The 14200-nt window shown below is 37.1% G+C and overlaps 1 protein-coding gene across 1 annotated transcript in view; it reads left to right on the top strand.

The window, feature by feature from the left end:
* DYNC1I1 (dynein cytoplasmic 1 intermediate chain 1) overlaps positions 1-14200 on the top strand; it is a 274890-nt gene that overhangs the window by 37514 nt on the left and 223176 nt on the right. The window contains exon 2 of the mRNA XM_087915831.1: positions 7619-7671. The gene's annotated coding sequence lies outside the window, so the exon portion shown is untranslated. The remainder of the gene's footprint in view (positions 1-7618; positions 7672-14200) is intronic.

Consider the following 14200-nt stretch of genomic DNA (forward strand, 5'->3'; position numbering starts at 1 on the left):
TAGAACTCCTTAGCATCAGAGCATGTTAATAATATAGGAAATACTAATGCTCTGATGGTCATTTTGAAAAATCTTTTCTTAGCGAGCACCTAGAAGCCAAGAGGAACATACATGCCAAATTTCAAGTTTGTAGGCTTAACGGGTCTGGAGATTTTGTGATGATGCATGAGTGGTATTTCGCTTTTATATACATAGATTTCTTTCTTCTTACTTTCTTTTTCTAAATAATGTTCAATTTTTAACCTTTTCCAGAGGCAATAATGACTCTAGCATTTCACTGTCATGCTTTTTCAATCTTTTCTTCCCTCATCAAGCTAATTTGTCAGCTCTTCCAGAACCTGCATGCTGTGTGTGTGTTGGTTCTGCTCATCAATAAATTGACCTTCTTTCTTAAGCAGCCTCCATTATATTCCTGGCTTGGAACTAGACCTGGATTTTTATTCCAACAGTTATGTAAAATATTGATAATTCAGCCTGAATGAAGTTGCTCAGAGCAAATAGAATATAATCAGTTAAAATGATGAAACAAGATGAATCAATAAAGGATGATAAACAATAAGCTAAGTACAGCTGGGAGTGATCAGCAGACAGAGGAGAAGGGGCCGCCCTAGCATGGGGGTGGGGTGGGCGGGCTGGACAGTGTGACAGATGATACTGAGATGATCCTGGTGGATCTCAAGGAAGCAGTGCTGATCCATAGAGTGGCTGAGGATCAGACCCAACTGGCTGATGATGGCAACACTTGATCTCTCATAGAGTCCAAAGAGCCATTTGTTCAGGTTTCTTTATCTGGGGCGAAATGAAACCAAAAGTCTGGGGGAACTCATTCTATGATCAGGATGCCACTCTGCAAGATCCTTTTCCAGAGTTCAAAAGTTCCCTATGTGTTCTTAATAGGGTGAGGTACCCTCTTGCAGACTACTGGCCCTCCTGTGAATCAGAATATCCCAAAGTGTTTATGTTTTGAATGTTATCGGACCAAGGTTTATTGACCAGCTCATTACTACTAATGCACTTCCTTTTAAAATCAATTAAATTTATAACATAAAATAGAGGTATAAGCAGATCCAACTTTATAGTAGCAGTTGCTACTCATCCAGGAATTTATTCTCAGCGTATATTTAAATCCATGTCTTCCTGTCCCCTGGCTGACACCTCTTAAATAAAATAATTTCTCATCATAGTCCACAATTGAGGCCTACAAATTTTGAGTTTTTCTGAACCAAACTTGAGGTGGTTCTTTCTATCTCTTCTCCAAGCAAGTTGCTGTTTCCTATTGTGCATGATGGATAATTTTGGTGGTGAGCGAGCAGAGAACATGGAGGGAGTAGGTAGAATATGTCCAACTCCTATTGGCTGCCTGTACATAGTGAATATAATCCTTCCTCCTCTCCAGTCTTTGTTGGTGGATGGTTTGCAGCATGGGAGAAAGCATAAGCCTTTGACGTCATACTTCAGTTCCAGATCCCCCATGTGGAAGACCATTCCCACATCTAATGGTGAGTTACACTGGCAACTTGTTTGCAGTGATAGAAGTGACTAGATCAGAAGATTTCTCCAATCTCAGCCGGATGCTTGCATTTTCTGACCTATAACACAGAATGAAATGAGAAAATACTCTTGGTTCCGCCCCTGCCATTCCACCTGTGGTTACAGGATGTACAGTCGCTGCACCTTCATATTCCCTGCAGTAAACTACTAGGACAGAATTATTCACCAGCCTTACAGAGAAAGCAAAATTGAGATCAGCTTTAAAACATCCTCAAAAAGTGCTTAGAAGTTTGAAGTTTGATACAGTGATGCTAAACCATATTATGCCCTGCACAGTAAAATAGAACATTCCTTGGCTTTCAGCAACTCCCATGCTTTGTTAAGTTAGAACCACACTTGGCAGATATTGTTAAACTGCAAAAGGGGAGGGGGCTGCTGCTGATCATTTGCATTACACAGACAGCTAATTAGCTATTGTGTCTCTCTGGCTCTCCCCCCCTCCCCCCAAGGAGCTTTTAAACAATTTCCTTCCTATGCCAGCAACTTGACAGGAAGTTAAGAAAGGACACTTATGAAGTCTACATTACACTAGAAAGCCTGCAGGCAGCTGACAGGCAATTATTCCTAATAAGGTGTTATGAAAACCAATGCACAGCAGGTGCAGTGAGGAGGAAGAGACAATCTCCTGCTGGGTTTGCATGGAGATCAAAAGCTAAGTTAATGGATATGAAAGAATCCTGGCACTGGCATAAAAAATTAGAAAGCATCAGAAAATGGATTTTCCTTGTGGGTCTAATAAATTTTCGTACTTAATCATTTTGGTTATATCCAGATTATTAGGGTGTACTATCGCTTCCATTGGGGATAGCCAAATCGGTATTTTTAAATAAAGCTTTTTACGTACTTTTTTCCAATTAGTTAATAAAGAGTCCCTGATAAGATGCCTATGGAAATATGATTGCCTGGGTTTCCCAGATTCCCACAGAAAGGCATGCCATCCTTTCTGCATATCGTGGCCTTCTAATACTAGTGTTCTTTTGTTGGTTAGGTTCACCCAATCCTTTATCCATAGGAGGGTGGCTGCCGTATGATATATTTCCCAGTTTGGCAAGGCTAACCCTCCTCTGCTTTTCAAATCTTGTAGGGCTTTTACGTTAATCCTAGCTTTTTTCCCCTGCCAAATAAAATTCAATGTTATCTTGTTTAGTTCCATAAAAATTTTTTTTATTTAGTTTAATTGGTATTGTCTGGAATAAATATAGAAATTTTGGCAGAATATTCATCTTAATCAAAGCAATCCTGCTCAATAAGGAAAGTTGTAAATTGCTCCAAAAATCTAAGTCTTTCTTAGTTTGTTGGAGAAGTTTATCATAATTGTTTTCTTTTAACGATTTGCTTTGTGGAGTTAGCCAAATTCCTAAGTATTTAATATTTTTTGTCACTTGTATTCCCATTGTTGTCTCTAGCTCTTTATTCTGGTCTCCTGTTAAATTTTTAGTCATTAATTTTGTTTTTCCCCTGTTTATTTTAAATCCCGCGACTTCTCCAAATCGTTCTAGTTCTTCTAATAAGTTGTGTCCTTTTTCTATGGGCTCCTCCAGAAAAAAACCAAATCATCTGCGAAAGCCTGTACTTTATATTCTTCTGATTTGATCCTCAAACCTCTAATTGTCAAATTTTGCCTAATGTACGTCAGAAGAGATTCTAGAGCGAATATGAAAAGCAGAGGGGAGAGAGGGCAACCCTGTCTTACCCCTTTTTCTATTTTTATCGGGCCAGTTTGTTCCCCATTTATTAGAATGTTTGCCTGTTGAGTGTGGTAAATTGTAGTGATGACATTTTCAAATCTGGTGCCAAGATTCATATTATATATTTTTGAATTAAGAAATGCCAATTTAAATTGTCGAATGCTTTTTCAGCATCCAAGAACATAAATGCAAATTGTTTTTCCGGGTGGGCTTCATAGTATTCTGAAATGTCTATCACTGTTCTTAAATTATTCTTAATTTGTCGAAATGGGAGAAATCCGTTTTGATCTTCATGGATATAAGTATTTAAAACCTGTTTTAATCTATTGGCTATTATAGAAGAGAATAATTTATAATCTGCATTCAGGAGCGAAATTGGTCTATAATTATTAATAAGTCTGTGGTCAAGGTCCTCCTTCGGGATCAGCGAAATTAAGGCTCCCCTCCACGAGTCCGGCATCTTGGCTGCTAACAGTACCTCATTAAATACATCCAGCATCAGTGGTCCAATTTGTTCTATGATAATTTTGTAAAGTTCTACCGGTATCCCGTCTGGTCCTGGTGCTTTATTGTTACTTTGCTTCTCTATTGCTGACTTCAGTTCGGACCATGTTATATTTTGGTTTAATAATTCTATCTCTTCCTCTCCAATTGCTTTGTCATTCGCTTCCTCCAGGTATTTCATTATTTTATCCTCAGAGACTTCTTCTTTTTTGTATAATTTCCCAAAGTAATTAGAAGTGATCTCTTTTTCTTCTCTATCTCCTCTTGCATATTGCCCCCCATCCATTAATTGGTGTATCAATCTTTTTCTTTCGTTTTCTTAAGTTTGTGGGCTAACCATCTCCCTGGCTTGTTTGCATGCTCAAAATAGATTTGTTTAGTCATTTTCAGACTAATCTCCAATTTTTCTTGTTCCAGTAAATTTAGTTTGTGTTTAGTTGTTATTAACTGGTTCTGTATTCTTTGGTTTTTGGGGTTCTTTTGTAATTGGGTTTCTAAATCCTTAATTTCTTGTTGTAAGTTACTTTGTTGGGCATACTTTCTTTTATTTCTCATAGCATTGTAAGAGATTGTTATTCCTCTTATAAATGCCTTTAATGTGTCCCATATATTTTGTTTCGAAGTTAGATCATTATTATTTTCTTTTAAGAAGAAGTTCAGTTCTTCTTTCAATTTATTAGTATATTCTTCTTCTTTTATTAAATGAGTGTTAAAAGTCCATCTTTTCTTTGGTTTTCTTCTACCCCTCCAGGTTATTTGAATTGGGTTGTGGTCAGCCCAATCATTTGGTAAGATTTCGCTATCTTTGATTTCATTAAATAATTCACCGTTTATCTAAGCCATATCTATTCTTGTCCAAATTTTGTGTGGGTTAGAATAATAAGTAAACTGTTCTTTTTGGGGATTTAATTTTCTCCAGATATCTACCAGATTCATTTCATTCAACATATCCTTACATGGCTTAGAGAATTCTCTATTTCCTTTTTGTTCTTACTCCTATTACTATGATCCTTCCGATAGTCAGCAATAGAGTTAAAATCGCCAATCAGAATAATATTACCATTTTCAAATTCTGTTATTTTTTGATGGAGATGTTTAAAAAATTTACCTTGATCATCATTTGGGGCATAGATTACTACCAGTAAGAGTGTAATGCCATTAATCGAGATTTGTACCACCAGAGTTCTTCCTTCAGGGTCCGCCCAGATTAACTCCGCTTTTAAGTCATCTCTCACATAGATTGCAATACCTTTCTTTTTGTGTTTATCAGCTGGTGCTGTAAATAATTTTCCCAGTTTCGGACAATCTAGGAATTTCTCCTCACTTTTCCTAATGTGTGTTTCTTGTATGCAAATTATATCAACATTTTGTTTTATTAGTTTGGTTAGAATCCTTTTCCTTTTAGCTCTTGAATTTAGGCCGTTTATATTAATGGAAAGAATTTTCCTTCCTTCGTCCATTTACTTAAGTCTGCCTCGCTTTTTGTCTCGTAACTCTGCGGCTCTCTTCTTGTGATTGATATGGAGTTGTTTCTTCTCTTTCTCGTTGTAAGTTGTCTTTCCCTTGAATTTGGACAGGTCTTTCTTCTTTGTTCCTGTGGCGGTTACGATCTTCCTGCATATTCCTTTGGATTTTCTCCCTAGTGAGAACTGCAAGAGCGAGGATTTATAATTGATCAGTGGGTGTACCTTCAAATTCATAGTAAATACAAACAAGACATTAAGGAATTCGGAATCTACAATAAATTACAGACCCTAGACAAAATTCTACTAGGACCAAGTAAAAAAAATATATCTAAATTTTACAAATATTTATTAGAAACAGAACTAGAACAAGAAATTGTCAAGGGAAATATGATTGCGTGGAGCAGAAATGTGGGTCGGAGCATTACCCTAGCAGAATGGGAAAAGATCTGGAACAGGAACATTAAGATCACGAAATCAGCAGCTTATAAAGAAAACTTATATAAAATGTTTTATAGATGGCACCTGCCCCCTTCGAGATTGGCGAAGATGCACCCCAACACGAGCCCCAAGTGTTGGAAATGTCAACACATAGAAGGTACCTTCTTTCACATGTGGTGGTCATGCAAGGAAACCCAGAAGTACTGGCAAAAAATTAGGCACTGGCTAGAGGAAATAACCATGGAACAAATTGAGTACAAACCAGAGTCCTTCCTTCTAGGAATTTTTGATAAACAAATATCCAAAAAGTCAAAGTATATTACAATCCACATCTTAACCATGGCCAGACTGGCATTTGCCCAGTGCTGGAAACTACCCTCTATCCCCACTGATCTTATGGTTATTCAGAAAATCTTACAATGCGCCGAAATGGACAAACTAACCTAAGCATTAAAAAATAAAGAATCTTCAACCTATTATAGCAATTGGAATCCTTTGTACATTTGGCTTAATCAAAGATAGATCACCTCTAAGAAAATTAAGGCCGAGGCCTCCGAGGCAGAGATAAAGAAAAGCACTGCCGACGATAGTCTGGAAGAAGAAAAGACCTTACAGACAGTCACAAAAATATGGTTTTATTATAATTGTTTTCTCTACTTCTGTTATCCCCACTTTCCCCCCACCCTTCCCTTCCCTTTCCCTATTTCCTCTCTCAAGCTTTCCTCTCTTTCCCTCTTGGCCCATGCCAAGACCTGTTCGTCTTTTTGTTGTATATACTTTGTAGCTGTGTTGTCGTTGTTTTTTAAAAAGTAAAACTAATAAAGTTTATTAAAAACGAAAATGGATTTTCCTTAACATTGGCGGTAACATTTCATTAAAGGAGAGGTGCCTGGGTTAAAATCATAAAGCAAGTTGTATGCCTCACCCTAATTTTAGTTAGAGGAAGTGCAGTAAACTTCTAATCTATAATCATTGGCAATTGTTGCTGTTTTCAGCTGAGCCCTGCACACGGATTGCAGTATGTGTGTAAATTCATCTCCAGTATATTTTGCTCTTGCAAAGATTTTAATTGCCACTCTCAATTTATGTATTTACTTATTTGCTCATTTGCAATATTTGTAACCCTCCCAAATCATTCTGACTCAAGGCAATGTATATCAAAACAGGTTCTCAGCAGGCTGTCTCAAGCAGAGTTACATTTCCTTATTTACCCTGGTGTTATGCTACATAGAATTTTATGGCACAGCACTTAGAATTGTGCCCAGAAACCTACATCCATATTGATTAACATCAAACAATAACAAACTCTGATTTCTATCTCTGACTTACAACAAATGCCTGATTTGTATGCTCCATTAAATAATAAAAATCCATAGAAGAAACTTCCAATAAATATTGCTGCTAGTAATACAAGTTGGCCATGATCAAAATTCCCTTCAAAAATCTGCTTTCAGGTTGGGCGGGTGCAATAGATGTCCAGGCAATTCTTGAACAATATCCTAGCTGATTATTAAAGTCAATATGAACTGACTATATAAGCCAGGAAATATAGGACAGGAAACAGACTAGAGGTGCTGATAAAATGGCAAATTTGTATAGTTCCCTTATCATGGCACAAGTAGATCATGTGCACCTATCTTTGTGATGCAATATGAGTCTAAAAGAGAGAAAATCTGTGTTTTTATTATCTTATGACTATTACCGAGAGTTGTATTTTATAATTTATGATTATTGTATTTTATGATTATGATAATGATTTATCACTTGTTGCTTGCATGATTTATCACTTGTTGCAAGCTCTCACAAGCACTGAGAGCTTGTGCACTAGAGATAAATTCATTGTGTGTCCAATCAAACTTGTGTTGAAAGGTGTCAAAATGCTTTTCCTTCAAGGATTCGATTTTCCTGCTGGGAGAGCTCTGGTGCAAGGATACGGACACTGCTTGAAAGCTGGATCTTTTTATTTTTCAGGAAGGCGAGGGACAGCGAGAAGTCTGCATTCCTGGGCTAGCTAGCTTCTTATAGTAAGTCCCTGGTTTTTTATACCCTTTTCTCCCTTTGTGAGTTGATTTCGTGTGAATGTTTGTATTTGTGCTTAATGTGTCAAATCCTGGTTGAGTTTGTCTTTATTCCTGCCAGAGGGCAAACTCTGCGGGGTGCGGAAGGCAAACTCCGTGGGATGGTTAGATTGTATTATCGGTTTTTTCCTAATCTCTTTTAGCTTTATAATGGATTTTTCATATTTGTCTTGTGGCAATCTCCTGTCTGTCTCTTTTGTAATTTATATTTTTTTGTATCTTTTGTCTGTTGTTTTGCTTATTTGGTATGTCCTGTGTTCGTAAGGGTTTCCTTTTCTTATTTGTCTAGTTTTCTTAATTACGTAGGCTTTTGTCTATAGGGATTCTTTAATACCTTTTATTTTATTCCTTTTCCTATGTAAGTTTGTTTTATGGCTGGCCTGATATTCCCCTTTGGCTTTTCCTGTTTGAGTGACACTACTGTCTTCGTGAAGTTCCCTTTCCACACTTGGCCAATAAAAAATTCCATAACTTTTTCTATTCTATACATTTTTCTACCATATAATTGCTTGTGAGTGTGCTAGTTCTCTGTGACATAGCTTGATCTATGACTTTGATTTCCTAGGACCTAGTCTGATCTACCTTGGATAGCTGATATCTCCAAGGATATGAGCCAAGATACCATCAAAATGTATATGAAATCCAACTCTACTTCTAACATAGGTGAAACAGTGTTCTGAAACAGTGCTTAGGATAAGGACTAAAAAAACTGAGACTTAATCCAGACAAGACAAAGTTGTATTTATGGGTGATGCCATTGTTCAGCTAAGTGGTGCCTTGCCTCTCTCCTAAAGCAGTAATCACCAACTGGTGGGCTGGGGACCACTTGGTGGATCACAAGAAAATTTTGGTGGTCTGCAGAGAAATATCCCCCCCAAAGCATTTAATCCAGGCTGCGCGGGAACACAAGGCCCATATGGCCTGCCCACCTGCTGGCCCCCACCCTTCGGCCAAGCGCAAAACCTTACCTTGAGTAGAGCCATGCGAGCTCGAACTGGAAGGTAAGACCAATGGTGGGGGAGGGAAATCCACCTGGGGTGGCTCCCACGTTGGTGGGAAAGTCGGTCCCACATTCCAGAGCTGCAGTAGTCACAGGACTGACTCTGTGGTCATCCAGAACAGCTGCTCCTCCACCCGGTTGCACCGGCCTGCCATGGACTGGAAGAACTGCTCCGGGATGACCAAAGGGCCTACTGCAGCTCTGGAATATGGGACCGACTTTCCCAACAATGTCAGCAAGCCACCGTCAGTCAAAATTCATATTAGTGGTTTGCTGGATAAAATTATGAGTTCCTGAGGTCCAAAAGGTTGGTGACCCCTGTCCTAAAGGGATCTGCCCTTGTCCTAAATGATCAGATTCTTGGTTTGGATGTGCTTCTAGATCCATCATTACCACTAGAGGGCAGATGGCACATTTGCTGACCTTGTTATTGAAGGCTAGCAATTTGGGTAGCACAATTTATATTGGTAGACTTTTCTGTCGACTCATAAACTGAAACACAGTTTATTTCAATACAGCTGTCTACTGGTGTTCACTGTTTGCCACAAGGCATTAATATAGATACAGTTCCTCTTTAAAATGAATAAGACTGCCATTTAAGGACACACACACACACACACACACACACACACACACACACACACACACACCGAGGGAATTGTAACATAGTAAGGAACTCCTCCTTCCTTACCTTGGTAAGAAAGAGTTGCTTCTATACAAGATGGGCAGCACATAAATAAACAAATAAATAAAGTAGAAAGATACTCTCATTTGGATAACGAATGTTTGAATGGTTATCTCTTCCCTCATTAGATAAACCATCCCAACTTAGATTTGATTAACTTTTTTACATTTAATAACAAATTTAGTTAAATATCTATGGAGATTCTCAGTTGTCCAGATCACGGTTCTCCCAAAGGTGTCTTTTCAGAGCTGAAGAACCTTTTTAGATGAGAAGCAAAACATCTTCAAAGAAAAACCAGGAAGTCCAGTTGCTTTTTGAAAAAGCACCTTTGAAACAAATTTACTTTCTTCCGTCTTTATCAATGTGCAGACTTTATTAATATTTACAGAGAACCAGTGTGGTGTAATAATTAAGGCACCCAGTTTGTAATCAGAAAACTGTGAGTTCTCTCCTGTCTTAGGATGACCCATTTTAAACCAGCTGGATGACTCTGCATCAGAAATACTCTGTCAGCTCTAGGAAAGTGTCACTTCTGAAATCTTGCCAAGAAGACTGCAGAGACTTGTCACGCAGTCACCAGAAATCACCACTGACAGGAAATTAATAAAATTAATAAAATTAATTTACTGTTTAACTGATTTCTCATCTCTTTTCCACCATCCAAATGATCTTTGCTATTTTGCAAAAATTTAGGCTCCATTCAGAATTTTTATTTCCACAAAAGGAAGATATACAAATATTTGTTTCTTCTCAGCAATATTTGGAAAAGCACTTACGATAACTGAACATTATTGTTCATCTGGTAAAATCTATTTTGTGTATCTGAAACTCCACTATCCCTATATCTAACAATATATACGTTATTACAATTGGAGCCAGCAATTTTGTCATTAAGTGAAGTGATCACTAAGTGAAACCACAACTGTGCTTATTGTCTTACTTCAGCTTTCCTATACTTTACAGACCTTCAAAGGTCATAAATGCAAGAACTAGTAGCAAAGTTGCTTTTTCATTACCATAATAACTGCTTATGATTGCCAAATGAGACAGTCGTTAAATGAGGGGTACCTGTAATTCAGATAATTCCACGTAGTAAAGAGTTCTGGCAACTTAAGAAGCTTATAGTAATTCTTATAACTTCAGGACATCTTATAAAAGTATTTGAAGGGATCTGATTATTTTCCTCCTCATGATTGATATTGATTCAATTTGTTTTAGTAAACGTTTATGGTCATAAAAATATGAAGTTCCTGTTTTGCTATCCTAATCTTCTTTTCGGGTTTCAGATTGGAGAGGAAAAAGTCGGGCCTTCCTCTGCCATTAGGTTTTTGGTAGGTTTTTAGTACTTGGATATAGCAGCCATTTTTGGAGATGTCATGGTGCTTTATCCTTTGGAATATAATTTTCCCATAAATTAGACTGGCTTTTGAGCCTATTGGTCATTCATAAGGTCTCGTTTGTCACCAGACATGACGATCAGGAGGCATGACTAAGCCTGTACATTGGCTATTTTAATTTTGTGATGGCTGCTATTTCTGTAAGCAGTCTTTGACTTACAAACACAATGGAGTCTGGAATTTCAATCATTAAATTTTGCAGTGATTAAGTCAATCATCATGACCAGACGTAATTTTATACTTAATTTTACTTGGTTGTTAAGCAAATTACTGCAATCCTTAAGTGAGGTATGAGGTTATTATTTGAATCACATAATCCTTAAGCAAATCTGGCTTCCCCAATTGAGTTTGCTTGACAGAAGCTGGCTGGGAAGGTCACAGATTGCAATCACATGCTCACAACATGCTACAATCCTTGTAAATGTGAGCCTGTTGCGAAGTATATGGATTGCTATCAGGTGACTGTGGGAATGGTGTGACAGTTGATAGTCTTTCTTGTATATGCAATCCTTGACTTGCAACCATTCATTTTAGTGACAGTTCAAACTTACAACGGCATGGAAAAAAGTGACTCTTGAATTGTTTTCATACTTACTGCAGCATCCCCATGGTCATGTGATCAAAATTTAGGTGCTTGGCAACCAGCATGTGTTTACAATAACATCCCATAGGGATTACAATTTCATTATCACCATTTGTGACCTTCCCAGCTGGCATCTTACTGGCAAAATCAATGGCGGAAGTTGGATTCATTGAACAACCACATGATTCCCTTAACAACTATAGTGACTCTCTTAATAACCATGACAACAAAGGTCTTAAAATCAGACATGACTTCCTTAACAACTACCTTACTTAGAAATGGAAATGTTGGTCCTAATTGTATCATAAAATTGAGGACTAATTATGAATTGTTTGCTGTTTTTCTTTTTATAGAGCAATCCTCAACTTACAACCACAATTGAGCCCAAAATTTATGTTGTTAGGTGAAAAATTTGTTAAGTGAGTTTTGCCCCATTTTACGACTTTACTTGCCACATGCGCTATGTGAATCGCTGCAGTTGTTAAAGTAGCAACATGGTTGTTAAATGAATCTGGCTTCAGACACAACCATGGACCAGAAGCTGCACTACAGCTGCATCACTACCCACTTCAAACCCCTCCGAGCCATACATGAAGCAAACCGACACCCACTATGAAGATGCAGCACGACCACGAACTCGAAGCTAAACAGCAAGATCACAGCTCACCAACTCAAATCCCCCAGCAACTAAGACTAACCTGAGCACAACCAAGCCCCCACCTGAACAGAACACGCCTCCAACCAATCAGAACACGGCCAACCCCCCAACCAATCAGAACACAGCCAAATCCCCTACCAATGAGAACACACCCCCACCCAATCAGAACACAGACAAGCCCCCACCCAATCAAGTCCCACCCCCACTAGCAGTTAAAAGGAAGAAGCAGCTGCAATCTCACATCACTCTGAGAAGCAAGAGCCGAAGACAGAAGCCTGAAGATGATGAATGAGACTTCATCGAAACGTTGCCTAGATACTTCGAATCTTACACGGGAGAAAACCCGAACAACCAAAGATCCACATACAAATACCTGCGAGAACCTCAGAAAACATACATATATATATATATACATATACATACATACATACATACATACATACATACATACCCCAAGATACAAAGAAAGTTATATAGAATAAAGTTGTATGACTATCCACTATAAAATAAAATTTTCAGGAACAGAAAATAATTGAGAATTCTCAATACAGTAATGTTACTAATTCATTGCTGCAGAAGTATGTGTTCCTTTTTCTTGTTCCTCCAAAGCAATTAACCAAGCTCTCTCACTTTTTGATTTTATGCATCTCCAAAGACCTTTCTATTTTGTAAGGCTTATTATATCGTCAGTGTTTTAAATTGCCATTCATCAAGCAGAACTATTTATCTCATTTTAAAAATTAAAATTATAGTTCTACTATTTAAATCATATTACAAGCTGTTCTGTTAAGACTTTTTCTGTAACAAGTGACACATAAATATTTAATAAATAAAAATATAAAGTATGGGGAGGATTGGTTAAGGCTGCATTAAGAAGTTGAATAATAATGTTATATGGCTGTCAGAGGCATTAGGGTCTTAACAATTACAGCAATTTATTTAGAATTAGTTTTCCCTGCATGTTCTTATAAAATATATATTTTTACATTGAGGCAATAATAATAATTTTCTTCTAAACAGTTTCCTTAAAACCTCAACTGATGTTATATTAAAATTCTTTGAGTTAAAATATAGTTAGCAAGTAAATACTGTACATACTATACAATTATGCATTAATCATACTCAGTACTCTGTAATTCAATGTTCTGACAAAAATAAATTAATATCTTCAGAATTATGTTATTATGTTTCACTATTTTGTGTAAGACGACTAAACTGCCACATTCTTTGTGATGCAATTTAATCTTACCAGCAAAGATAACCTATCAATAAGCATATAGATTTGGAAGTTGTGGCATCAGCAGCATGCTGGCATATAAATAAAAGAGAAAATGTCTTTAACAATTCATATATAAAATCATACAATTACCGTGCAAGTTGAGAATTAGATACTGGTACATATTTCAAATATTGCTCCTTTTGAAAACATTTAAATAACTAATTTTTAATTAGTTATATTTGATTTTAAATTACATGAATAATAATGTGATATTATCATACAATTACTGTGGAAGTTGAGAAGTACGTAGGTATTCTCAAAAATACTGGTAAATATTTCAAATATTGGCTGTTTTGGAAACATTTTAATTGTTAAAATGTTTAATTAGTTATAGTTGATTTTAAAATTATATGAATAATAATGAGGTATTATGAATGTATTGTACAGGATGAAACTTTATTTTGAATCTGGAAGGAGTTATCTGTCGTCAAAGGAGATGGATTATGGGGCTTTGTATCGATATTCAACTACAGTTTCCATATTGATTGGGAATTATGGAAATTGTTCACCAACAAATTTGCAGAGCACGAGGAAGAAATAGAGAGCTCTGATATTGTTTGTAGGACCTGTTGGGCCCACTTTTGCAGCTGAGGAGTAACAGCCTTGAGTGGTCCTACCACTACTGGAACCACTTTAGTTTCCACATCATCTCTAGTTCTTCCTCCAGGACCTGGTACTTCTTCATTTTCTCATACATCTTGTTTCTTAGACTGTTGTCATTTAGCACTGCTACATTTATCACCATGACTGTCTTTCAGTCATTGTCTACCATCATAATGTCTCAGTGATTCGCCAGCACCTGCTTATCTGCCTGCATCTTAGCCCTCTTACTTTCCACAACTTTCTAGAGTTAGGAACATCTAGCCCAGGAGT

Source organism: Pseudonaja textilis, chromosome Z, assembly GCF_049901715.1.
Source record: "Pseudonaja textilis isolate UNSWEBS1 chromosome Z, rPseTex1.2, whole genome shotgun sequence".
NCBI lineage: Eukaryota > Metazoa > Chordata > Lepidosauria > Squamata > Elapidae > Pseudonaja > Pseudonaja textilis.